Source organism: Pseudochaenichthys georgianus, chromosome 9 (assembly GCF_902827115.2).
Source record: "Pseudochaenichthys georgianus chromosome 9, fPseGeo1.2, whole genome shotgun sequence".
NCBI classification, from domain to species: Eukaryota; Metazoa; Chordata; class Actinopteri; order Perciformes; family Channichthyidae; genus Pseudochaenichthys; species Pseudochaenichthys georgianus.
This window is the reverse complement of record NC_047511.1, coordinates 28,489,539-28,503,458: the sequence shown is the minus strand read 5'-3', so window position 1 is coordinate 28,503,458 and position 13,920 is coordinate 28,489,539. Positions and strand designations below refer to the sequence as shown.

Here is a 13,920-nt window from a genome sequence, read left to right as displayed (position 1 = left end):
ATTTGGATTAATTATTTGTGTAGTTTTTCCCTCGATTGTATTTCTTCATAATAAATTCATATGTTTGGCACAATTGTATACCAAGCAAAAACTGCATCATAGCAGAAATCAGAAAAGGACCGAGATCACTTATATCATTGGCAGGCTATGTTATAATATATCTGCTTGTTTAATGGAGAATAGTTTTACAAGTTTAGTTGTTTATGTAAGTCTATTATTCAGAACATCTTCTTAGTACGTGATGGTAGAATGATAACTGATCAGAACAGGATGTGCTTGTTGTTTTTTTGGATAGATGGTCATCCTGTCAGGGTTTTGATTAGATGTTTGAAAAAAAGCAGACAGCAGACACACAAGCAGACAAGACAACAACACAGAGAGGTAACAAGAAGGGCACGGTCAGGGCAAAAACACGCAAAACTAATTCATACGGGATGAAAACCAATCTTGAAGCAGAGCCACTTCACCTTGAGAACGCCTTGTGGCAACAAATAGCATCCACAGCCTCCAGATTATCCTTAATTTCCTGCAGCAGAAGGCCTGGCTACGGTACAGCTCATTGCTTAATTACATACATTTGCGAAGGGTCAGGAAAGGTTTTGGAAGAGATCTGCATGGCACAGCAGCATCCCTGCCAACCAAACTGTGAAGACAAAACTCACTGCAAGAGACATAGTGTTTGGTCTATTTTTAGAATGTCAGCCGTTAACTTATAACCTAATAGAAATCATGTACTTTGTGTTTAAGAAAAGTACTGTGGAGTAATAGGTTAAAGAGAAATCAGAAGAAGAATAGCATAGTGCTACTAAGAGTATTACAAGTCCACACCCTTCTTGGAAGTAAAATAAAGAGTATGGAAATGTCTTAAAAACTCTCCGCACTGTGGGTATTTTATTTTTAGTCAATCTTTTAAAGCATTCATTGTTTTAACAGCTGCATGTTGAATATTCCATTTATATTTTATTTGACATCCTTCACTTAACGCTGTTGAGTTTAAGTCCACCCAACAGGGCCCCTTACATTTGTCCGTGCCAGTCTGAGCTTATTAAATCTTAAAACAGAAGAGGAACGTTCGCCAAATGGATTGTTTAACTTTTTGTGTGTGCCTCATTTCTAAGCAATTATTTGCCAGTTTGTGAAATGACAAGATGTCAAACAACATATGTAGCTGAGTCAAGTTTCTGGCATAACATTTACGATTTCAGAGAAATAACAACACTGGAAAAGGAAATATTCTTTCTACATACGCCAAGTATAAACGGGAGAAAGTGTAATCAGTAACAGTGTAATCTTTTCTTTTAAATCAAAGACAACAGTTAAAACCATGTTTCTAAAAACTAATCTGGCTTTTTGTTTACAACAAACCTTATGATGAATAATATTCATGATTCTTTCCATTAACAAGTCAAATAAATGGTTCAAAAACAGGGACTCACAGTTCTCCTTTTCTAAGGAATATTTTGGATTTCTACTTAACATTTGTATAATTAGATTATCTTTCATTTAACCACTTTATAAATATTGCACAAACTCACTAATAAGTAATGTTATTAGTTTAACCAGAATGCATCCTCACTGGAAGAGCCTTTACCATCAAAATACAACCTTAATATAGTGCAGCTCAACTGCTGGCTACGTAAAAGCCAATGTGTACAATGTATGAACATTTTCAAACTGAAATATTAATCCTACACAAACATTTATATGTAGCTAGAGCCTCAACAAAACAATAGTTTGTCATATAAAATCTGTTGGCTAACCACTAATTCTCCATCATTTGCTTCCCATTTTCCATCTCACAAGTTCTCAGACAACAAAGGACAGCCTGGTTGGGTGGATTCCCCCCCTCCCCTCCCCCCCGAGGCGGCCGCAGGCCTTGTAAATGGCTCCAGACGTGAGGACCCTGTCCACCATCTGACAATGATTAGGACAGGGCCTTGCTGAATAAGTAGAGCCTGCACACTCAATTGCTGCAACACACCTTTATATGCAGCAAAACTAAACATGCCACCCACATGTTTCTGCATTCAGGATGGTGGTGCCAATCAGCAGTGGAGTAATCAACTGAATGGAGCAGTAACTCATCATTGTTAAATGATCAGATAGTTTTCAATATTAGGATAACAAAGCAGACAGAATGTGTAAAATTCAACTCAGAGATCATTTAGACAGTTGAAGGATTGGGCTAAAAAATAAATAAATGTCCCCTGTATGTGCATCAGTTAAACTCTGCAAATCACGTCAAGCTTTATCTGAAATCCACTGCCCTTATAGCGGCGAAATATATTTTTACGGGGTTGAAATGTTAAAATAACGTGAAGTGTAGAGGTCCATCTAAATCACTTTTTTTTTTTTTTAAGTTGACTGAAAGGTATACAAAATTATTGTGGATAAGAGCATCAATTTTTGTCAAAATCACACATCATTAACATGTACAATAATAGCATTCTCTGTCACACACACACACACACACACACACACACACACACACACACACACACACACACACACACACACACACACACACACACACCACACACACACACACACACACACACACACACACACACACACACACACACACACACACACACACACACACACACACACACACACACACACACACACACACACACACTTTTCCTCTGTCCTTCTCCTCCACCCAGACATCTGATAGTGATTATAGCACAGCCTCAGAAACGAAATTCATTTAGCTCTCTGCTGTTAGGTGACATAATTTGTTCTTCTACACATAGAATTAACACACACACACACACACACACACACACACACACACACACACACACACACACACACACACACACACACACACACACACACACACACACACACACACACACACACACACACACACACACACACACACACACACACACACACACACACACACACACACACACACACACACACACACACACACACACACACACACACACACACACACACACACACACACACTGTCCCCTGAAGATTTGCACTGCCAAAAAGATGGTTGTTGAAGCCCATGAACACACACACCTCAATCACACGACCACATACGCTCTTCTCTCCTCAGCCCCCCCCCTCCTCCCTCCATCCCCAGTCCCCTGGAACAGAACAGTCACGGCTGTGTGCTCCGTTGATTAGCTAGAACCTGAACCCGGTGGCTACACTGGAGAGCTCAGTGTTCCTTATTGTATCCTTTTAAGAGAATGAGATTCTCTGAGAACATGGTTTTCCCCTATCCTATTACTTTATCTTTAACTTAACCTAAGCCTAACATCAATGCAACTCTCATTCTCACTAAAACCCCTCTCATACAAACATCTGCAACCCTGAAATGATCTAGAGCTGTTTGTGATAACATAAATGTCTGAAATCCTATCGACGGGACATCAAACTGACTTTACCCAGCCAGCCCCTCGGCACAAAGACTGTGTAAAGTCCGATTGAGCCCATGTGCTCATGGTCTTGGGTGAGCGAGTGGGCGTATTGATGATGTTTCTACTGTATAGCTATAGGCATAAACCGAGGAAAACAAACACCTGAGGTTGAAGAAAAAGGTTAATTCACACAAAGACAACAATACAAATGTTTAACCGGAGAGACAACAATATACAGAAACAGCAGTGTGGAACAACCATTTCTAATTTAAGAAACGGAAAGAGACCTGGTTTATTATTACTAACAATAATAATGACCACAGTAAAGTTGTACTTCTCCTGTGAGTGAGAGCGGCTGTGGACGGACAATCCCCTGTTGAGTTCTACATGTGTGACATTGGAACTCCTGAAAATGCGCAAATCTGATTCTACATTCAGGAGTTCATATTATAAGCAGCAAAAGATACCTTCAGCTACGAAACCATCACCAAGACTAAATACAGAGAGAGATTAAGCTTAAAATACGAACACTGGCGGTACATGTGTGGATGTGTACCGGTCTCGGTTTGTAATTGTGGTGTGCATGAGGTTATTTGTTGCAGCTAATTCCTTAATCCCACAACATGAGAATTTGCAAACACAAGTACACACACGCAAAGCAAAACACATCGCCACAACACATTGCACTGGTATTATTATTAGTCCCTGTTCACCGAGCCTGCTGCAGCCGCTCATGTTGGAACCATATGTTGGAACAGGGAAACAAACTCTCATTTGCCCTTTTGCTCAATGAGTTTTTAAGAAGAAACTGGAATGTTTTTCATAATGTTTTGCAAATCATGTCTTTTTGAAACCACAGAGTGAATTAACAAACTCCCTGTATGCTTCTCTGTCTGCTGCTGATATAACAAAGCTCACTAGCATCCTTACAGTGATTCTTAGCAGAAACAGATACCTTGTAACATCCCTTTAAGTACAAAGAAAATACAGCATGCGACATAACACAGTCTGGCACCTTTCAAAACAACAGTTTATTTATAGAGTAAGAAATAAAAGTTAGCCAAATGTAGTAAAGACCCAATCTAGTACTGTTGAAGGTTGCACAACTAAACAATGAAGGATTGTTTTACATGAAGCTCTGTTATATTTTCCTCATTCCTTCTATTAGTGTATCAACTTGTCTCATTTTGCAATACTTAAAGAAATGTCATTTAAACCAACATGTAAAGAATACAAAGTACATTTTAAGCGAATACAGCATGAATGCTGATATGTCTTTCGTGTTCTGCACAGCTGCCTTAGAGAAGGTGAGGGTTTCCTGGTGGCTCATCTGGCAGAAGCATTAGACCTGGCCCATGCATAAAACATGTTGAGCCTGAATTGTGTTCTTAACCTTTACATCAGTGCCGTTCTACTACGCCTTGCGTCATCTGCTACTGTGTGCTGAGCAGAAAAGCCAGCTATGAGCTGAACAAAACACATTGCTGCTAGGTGGGAGCGCAGGGTATAGGTGCAGGGATTTTTTTTAATATACAGGAAGCTGAGTGGACATGGTTCAGGGGTTCCGACTTGTAAAAACATTGCTCCCAGCATATCACGTTGAATATAAAACCAGTGAGCATGTGGTGCAAATGTGTGTGTTGGGTTATGAATGTGAACCTACAGTAGAGCTGCTGGTAGCACAAGTGAGAGTGTACCTTTGTGTGAAGAATATACTTTTTGTGTGTGTGTGTGTGTGCGTGTGCGTGTGCGTGTGCGTGTGTGTGTGCGTGTGTGTGTGTGTGTGTGTGTGTGAGAAAGTCTGCTGTCTTCTTTCTGTCTAAACAAAGATTCATATTTTCAAAAAGGAGAGAAAAAGTAGATACTGTGTGTTCAATGTTGATTAAAATGTAGTCTCCCGTTTGATGGTGTTTCGCGGGGAACCTTCAGGGGCCTGTTAGGGACATCTGCTCTCTTCTGGAGGCTGTTACTCTAAATGTTTTTGTCGTTTTGAGTCTCGTTGTCCCCCTGGTAGAGCTGATTGATGTTTGATCAGGTAATTTCCATTTTGTCTTCTTTTATATCACTTTTAAATCAAATCAGCAAAACAACAGACCACTACTGTAGTATCTGGCATGATATGATCAACATTTTTTATAAACCTCACATTTTCTCCATCTGCTTCTTGTCTCCTTTTGAACTCATCGTTAGTCTCTTAAGAAACTATACATCACAATAGACTATAAATATCCTGTTCCTCTCACCAGTTATGTCAGTGATCAACATAACCCCCTTGGTTGCATCTAAACTCATTCAATAAGGATTATCATGATGCACAGGACACCACGCAAAGACTCCCAGAGGCCTGCTTCACATTGTAATTTGCTTGTTAGATGGGTATAAATCCACCGAGCGGGTAAGTGAAGAAACAGGCCCCCTTGAGATTTGATTTCATGTGCATCAGATTCACTGTCTCTGAGGCTAAATTTGATTTGGTATGAATTTTTTGAATAATGACTTTGCAAAACCCATTGACAAGCTCATTGTGAATTTACGTCTCAGGAGAAGGTGCCGTGTGCAAAGACAATGTGGACTCAAGGACAATGTGGATGCAATTTCATCCATCTGATGTGAGACAAAAAAATCTGCAACAGATAGAGGGATTTTCCAATAAGAGAGGGACTGACAGAGAAAATAACTAGTGGCTTCTGAGTTTAATTATACCCTATCCTTTGCCAAAGACAGATCCTCCACAAATCAAAGAAAGCCATTTATCATTCCAGACCTAAATGCATCTGTGTGGAAGACACGACTATAGGAAGAGTCAGTCAAAGACTATGAGGGATACAGGCGGAGAAACAGATCACAAAACAAAGAAGAGGTGCAGATAATACCTTAAACTCCTTGAATAGTTACACTTTATTTTGTATTTAATCACATTCTTGTTAAGCTCACTTAATGGCCTGTGAGTCACTAACTTCTTTGTCTGTTTACTTGATCTGTTTTTTTTAAGTAAACATGAATTGACAGTTTTTATGTCAATATTCTATTTCTTAGTCGGACCTTTAACGTGAGAACTGCAACTTCATGTTGCTTTTTATTTGAAGTAACGTCTGAGTTAGCCAGTCTTTTTCATATCTTATTAAGACTACTGAAAATTATGATATACAGCCAACCATTTTTGCATGTAGTCACCCTGTTAGAGTAATTTTGAGTAGTGAGGGGGGATGTCTAGACCAAGAGGTAAAGGCACTTCCTGAAACTTAAGAATGACATTTGCTCGTAGGCAAATATTTCTCTCGTCATTGATGGAATGGCACCTCAAAGGAGGCGCCATGACAATTGGGGGTCTCAGGTTTTGGAGGGCAGGAGGGATGAAATTGTCTACAAGTGGATCCAGATGGATATCAGTCCCCCACTCATCACTCCATCTTTTTACCCCTCTCTCTTTCTTCTTGGAGTAAACTACAGGCCCGGTGATTACTTTAGTGAAGAATGAGCCAAACCAAACACAAGAAGACAGAGTTGTGGTCTACTAAATGCAACACAGCTTTGCAGTTCAAAGCTCAACTTTATGCCAGTTAAAAAATAATCAGGGCTCAACCTGTTAGAGTTTGTGATCAGTGGAATTCATCAATAATAACCGTTTTTCAATTGAATCATTCAAATGAACAATGATTTAGCACCAAAGGTAGTCAAAGAATAGAGAAAATGTCTTGCTCAAACATAAAGAGTGCAAATGTCAAAACGGAAAAAAAGAGGAAAGAAACTAAAGAGGAGTGTCTGTGAGAATTAGAGAGCCGTAAGAAAAATAGCCAAATCATGAGATCAGAAGTCGGTAGTATGTTATAAAACCCCCCTGTGGGACACAAGCCCTAACTGATTCTGTGAGCTATTAGTCGGGCTAATAAATCATGGTTTAAACATGTACCTTTCAAATCTGTGCTGCTCTCGTGCAGTATTAAGGCCAGCAGCCTGACTTTAGCCACAAAGTTTGTCACAGTAATTTGCTGATTACTATTATTTGGTCTGGGAGCTGTCCTTAAAAACCGAGGCTGGATCATTTCAAGTATTGTTTCTAAAAGGTGCTGATGCCAACTCTTTGACACGTCATTCAAGAGAAGAGGAAAAGGGGATCCCCGGGGGAGGAGTGTCTGAACTGTGTGCCCTGTGAGAATTATAGAGCACTAGGACAGGATAGCTCCATCGTGAGATCAGGAGGGGTTTGTGTGTTTTATTGTCCGCCTTCAGGGGTAACAGGGGAGTAATAGAGATAAGGATTGGGATAATGACACAGTTAAGCTGCATGATCAAAAAAGATAAGACTGAGAAGCGCAGACGCAATAATAAACACACCCTTTATGCAATAAATACCAATACATTTTTTTTTTTCAAAATGTCGACTATCAGATAAGATGAGTATTGTTTAAATTTGTGATTTGAAAAATGGCATTTGATCTTGTGCATGTGTCAGTGTTACTTGTTTGAACGTGTCAAAAGCAGCCGATGCTATAGATCACATTTTCTATCTTAAAAGCAAAGGGTCACATTTTTAACTCATCCCAGCTTCAGAGGACAACAGAAGAAGAATGAGTGGGATCCATGTGTGTGGAGACAAGATCCCACACACACACACACACACACACACACACACACACACACACACACACACACACACACACACACACACACACACACACACACACACACACACACACACACACACACACACACACACACACACACACCACACACACACACACACACACACACACACACACACACACACACACACACACACACATAAATGCACGCTTATAACAGAGCTTACTCAATAACATTTCTTAAAATGTGCACTTTACATACAATAGAATTATTTTCCCAATAACATGTGAGAATAAGATTTGGAGCAGAACACAGCATGTATGTATGTAGAGACAGCTGTAAAGCATATATTGGAAAGGTGCCATATTTAAAAGAGGAAATACTGTTCTTGCAGAGTGAGCCTTTTGTTTGAGATAAAGTATAAACAACTCTGTGTACCTCACATGCACGGCGAGATAAAAAGGTACTGTATCACCTAAGGGAAAATAATATTTCACCTGTTCACATCTTCAATCCATGAATCCAAACAAATCCAACGGGACTTCTGCATTTTCCCATGCCAGAGACCAATAGCCTCTCTAGCAGACAGCCCTGTCTTCACTACTGACTACTGTGTTTGCAAACTTGGCTTTAGTTTTTCATTTCATTTTTCCCCTTTCAATTGAACTAACTCACATGGGTCACATGTGTGCTGTTGGACAATTCATATTTAAAAGATGTTGGCTCTTTTTATTATTCCATGAAGGCATATTATGTCTGATGAACCGCATTTTTTTTTGAGAAAACATAAGGGAATTTTCAAAGTTCCTAAATAAACCCGTTCTTCTTCTTCTACGTTCCTGGCTGGCAGACATCTGGCAACCAGCAAAGTAAACAAGGACATGTGTTGCTAAGACTGAAAACGTAAATGTTGCTATAATTGTTAAATTGCAGTTATTACAAGATAAGCGTAACTGCAGTGTGATTGTACGAGGTGATCTGTTACAAATTGACTCCCATAAAACAGCAGGTTTTTAAATAAACAGTGTTTTAAATTGTCTTATGCGGAACAACTAACAACAATCCATAACAAATGATTTTCTTCCTAAAAAGCCACATTGATAAAGAAATATACCTGATCACAAACTTAGTGGCATTAAAACACTGCGGAGGAGGAAACAAGCACGAACCTGCTGCTAATAGAAGCTCTCTGCCTCTTTCTTTACAAAGAAATTAAAGTTGGAAAAAGTGGAAAAGTAGTTGGCCATATAGTAGTTTTAATTAAGGTGAAAATGTCTACATTTGAACAAGATTTTTTGTAGTTGGATTTTTTTTTATACAAATTGGTAATATTTGTATGCAGGAAATTACAGCAGTTGGGCGAACCTCCAACCTGCATCACAAATGTTAAAATTAAGCCAAACCTCTTGTGCTTGCTATTTTCAGGATGACAGAGATCGGAGGCATGCTTATAAATGCGATGCAGTTTCGTTTCACACAATACAACATCTTATTATGTTTTGGTTGTCTCAGCTTTATAAGCTTTAAAGAGTTGTAAAGGCCTGTGGAAAGAAGAACAATGTTTGAAGTGGAACATTTCTATAAATCAATTTGACACTGTAATTAAGAGAGAAAGATAGATCTTTGGGAAGATTGCCTCAGGCTCATGGCAGTTATGTCTTTTTGATTGTTATCACCTCCATCTAAGTTGAGGAAATTGGATATTAGAGTGGAAAAACACTGGCAAACTGTACTCAGGTGCAAATGAACAATAGCTTTTACTCTTTATGTAATCTTTGTCCTGATGTCTTTCTTATTGTTCTTCAATACATTTCTCAAGATAGGTTTACAAGACAATGGTGACAGTAATCAGATTCAGTGCTCAAGACATTTACGTTTCCCCCTATAAGTGGAAACGCATGAGAGGCACAGAGCCATCACAGTGTCGGATGGGAAACGTTAAGAACATGATACATTTCTGGAAATCTTCTGATCTTATAAAAGCCGAAAACTTGAGGATGTCCATTTGAGGAGCTGCCACCACAGCTCATCTTGTTGTTATTGCAGTTAACTTCCACTGTAAACTTTCTGGCTGCCAAATATAAATAAAAACAACATTCAATAAGGCTATGAGTTTCCATATAGAGGAATATGGCTTTGGACTGGTAGAATATACTGTATATGACCTTGACCTGAGAACGAATAAATCAAGCAGAATTAAAATGACATTTGATTTCAACTGAATATGGGTCTTTATGTACACACATGTTGCCTTTCACTATATTATCTGTCAATCTTTTTGTGCTTTGTTTTTCACTCATCAGACAGAAATTGAATTTGTTTTAGCAAATTTGCAATTCTTGGCGTGTAGATTAAGCACCAGCAATGTGATCTGTATTTCCAACAGTCAGAGTCAGACACCTTGTCTCACATCACAAGATGTTTGAAAGCCGTAAATTACTCAAATGCTCAATCTCCCACACATAATCTACATACCACACACACACACACACACACACACACACACACACACACACACACACACACACACACACACACACACACACACACACACACACACACACACACACACACACACACACACACACACACACACACACACACACACACACACACACACACACACACACCACACACACACACACACACACACACACACACACACACACACACACACACACACACACACACACACACACACAGAAGAGAAAATGAGGGAAGTGTTCTGTTTTCAGCTGATGGGAAACTCAATTACACAGCCAATTGAGAATTTGACTGCTTCTCAGATTTGCGTGATGTGTTCCTGACCTAAATAAGATCGCAGTTTCTTATGAAGTTTCCACAACTGCATACATTTACTAGACTGACAAACATAGAAAAACAGTACACTGACACAGACACACTGGACCTCTTCTTCCCTTATTCATATTTGATTTGTTGTTCCCCAGTGTTGCTGCCCCTGGACCACCTCAGATGAGGTGAGATTTGGAGCCACAGTATAATGCCATCTGGATATTCACACATGATTGCCCATGTGCACCCATACACACACACACACACACACACACAGATATACTCTTGTCATAACCCACACTGACAAACACCTGGACTTGGTTACTGGACTCTGAGGGAGAGTTGATGTGTGTGTGTGTGTGTGTGTGTGTGTGTGTGTGTGTGTGTGTGTGTGTGTGTGCGTGCGTGCGTGCGTGCGTGCGTGCGTGCGTGCGTGCGTGCGTGCGTGCGTGCGTGCGTGCGTGCGTGTGTGTGTGTGTGTGGGGTGAATGAGGAATACTGGGTTGTAGGTTATTCAGCGCTGGAGGCTGTGTTGAGGTTAATGTAGCTTTTTGAGCCCTTGAAGAAGGGGGCTCAATTCACCAAGTCTCACAAATGTCAAGGTACCTTTGTGGCTCCCAAATACAAATAATTCCTGAAGAGAGGGTTTTTCTGATGGTAACTGACAATCATGATGGTAGGACTGTTTGTAAATAATGTTTTATAGTATACAGTGTTAAAATATTTACAGAATTCATATTAACAGTGTTCCGCAGATGTTTTCTACATGTTTTTTAATAACATATCCTGGGAACTGATTAAACGTGGAAATTAAAGTTTTCTAAATGGCATCAACTATCAACGTCTCTAATATGTCTGTGCTCTCACATATATGATTGAGTGTGAAAATGCAGTTGTTATTAAGATTGTGTCACCCATTATGTGTTATTAACTTCAACAACTAATGTGGTGAAATTCATCAGAAATGAGAGTCACAATAAAGGCTTTCTTACTATCAGTGTTTCAGTATTTAGTGTTATGTCGGCAGTTACTGCTGCCTTTTTGTCAAAGTATCTTCCTGGATGGAAAAGAGATTGTTCTTTTTGCTACCCTAACAAGACATTGCTACAACAATAAACACAAACAGGCTACAATAAGGCATCTTGGCCACCACACATTTAACATTAACTTACTGCTGTCACTGTTACATTAACAGTAATGCTAGCTCACCTCTGGGAAATGTTTCCAACTGCATGCCATAGGATTACGTTTTACAATGTCTTTACATTTGAGTAGGACTATTAAACAGCACACTGGCCTGGGCTAATGACAAATGAAGTAATCCTAGACCTAGAATATTACATTTTAGTTTGAGTGAGGGGGCTCAAAGTGATACTCTTCTACTGTTTGAGATAAATACAATTAGGTTGTGTTATTGTTTGGACTCTTCTATGTTAACAATACAGGACCAATATGATCCTCTGCACTGAGATTAATGTAAACAACGTTAATATAGAGCTATAGGAAAACCATTCAATCTTTTATCAATGAAACGCTTCTCTTCTAGGTTGTTATCATCTACAATTTCCAGTAGCCTAAACTAAACCTCAAATAAATAAGTCAAACGCACGTGCAGCAGACTGTCAACAGCTAGCAAATAAAAAGAGCAACGCCTGTCACACCAAAGGTGATCCCCAACAGTCGCGACTATAAACAGACATTGTAAAAGTAATACCACTCAAGAACTGTGTTATAATGACACCCGTGTTGCTCAAAGTTTACTCACCTTAAATTACGCTCTTTTCGCAATCGGTAGCTTACAAATGCGGTTTGGTCTGTTCTCACGCCAGAGTTGTGGCTTTTCTCCCTGTCTGTCTGTCTTCCTCTCTCTCTCACTCTCTCTCCTCACTCATACACACTCAAACCCATACACACCCATGTATGAACATGCACAAACGCACACACACGAACACACACACAGATGCACGAGGTCACACATTCGTCTCACACACCGAAACCTCTCTGTGCCTCACTCTGCCGTATGAGGGGTGATTAATGCCACCAAAAAGTGCATTAGCAAAGAGAAAAGTGTTTTAGTGCACCGGCAAGACATGCTTGCAAAAACACTCTTCTGTTGATAGATAATAAACAATTACAAAAACGTTACTGCACCGTCTCTTCATTAATATATTCTCTAGTAACCCTAGGGCTATAACCCTATACCTTATCTTAGTAACACTGTAATCACTGTAACTTTTATCCATGTATTTTTTCTTTTAATGTTTATTTTATTAGCTTTTCTTTTTAATGACTGATTTTAAATGCCATTTTCTTAATGTCTTTCATTTTTTGTAAAGCACTTTGAATTGCCTTGTGTTGAAAAGTGCTATATAAATAAACTTGCCTTGCCTATAGTCCCAGGCTTTCTACTCTAATGGCATAATCTACATTTTACTGTCTGCTATGTAAGAAACACTAAATTAACATTGAGAAACAACATGATACATAAAGTAGGTAAAGCAATAAGCACAACCAATACCAAACCAGATACACTATATTAGGCTAAAAAGTATATGTGACATGAACTCGTGGAGGATGATCTAGCCTGTCCCTCCTACACTTATAGTTTTGGTTTAATTCTGACACATGATCCTCCAATGTCAAAAGACTATAGGCCTACTATCGTCTCAAAAGGCAATTCTTACTTAAGAATGTGATGGCATTATTAATAACTAAAAGACATGAACTCAATTGCAATACTAAAAGAATAAATGCAGTGGGACAGTACTTACAGTACCTGCGCTTCTACATTTTACTCATTGGTGTATCGTGACCTTTTCTAGGACTGCACATACTCTTGACTTTTGGATCAGCCAGAAAGTTTCATGAGATCTCGAAAACCTTTTCTGCTCTATGTTCACAATGACACAAATCCCCATTCATTTTAGGGGTTGATGTTGGAATTTGTAGTGCGTTTAAATTATCATTTGGTTTGTCAATTTGTCTTGAGAAAACCTACAAGGTACACACAGCATACTAATAATAACTTTGTAGTGTCATTTAATGGTAAGCTATTGATGTGTCTCCCATCACCCAAATCCCCTGACTATTCTCTCAACTCAGTATTTACATTCTTCTATTCAAAGAAAATCAGTAATATCTTAATATCTTTAAAAAACTT

At 39.1% G+C, this 13,920-nt stretch overlaps 1 protein-coding gene across 1 annotated transcript in view; it reads right to left on the bottom strand.

Moving 5' to 3' along the window:
• LOC117452519 (bone morphogenetic protein receptor type-1B-like) overlaps window positions 1-12,614 on the bottom strand; it is a 76,150-nt gene extending 63,536 nt beyond the window's left edge. The window contains exon 1 of the mRNA XM_034091207.2: window positions 12,526-12,614. The gene's annotated coding sequence lies outside the window, so the exon portion shown is untranslated. The remainder of the gene's footprint in view (window positions 1-12,525) is intronic.
• Window positions 12,615-13,920: the final 1,306 nt, after the last annotated feature.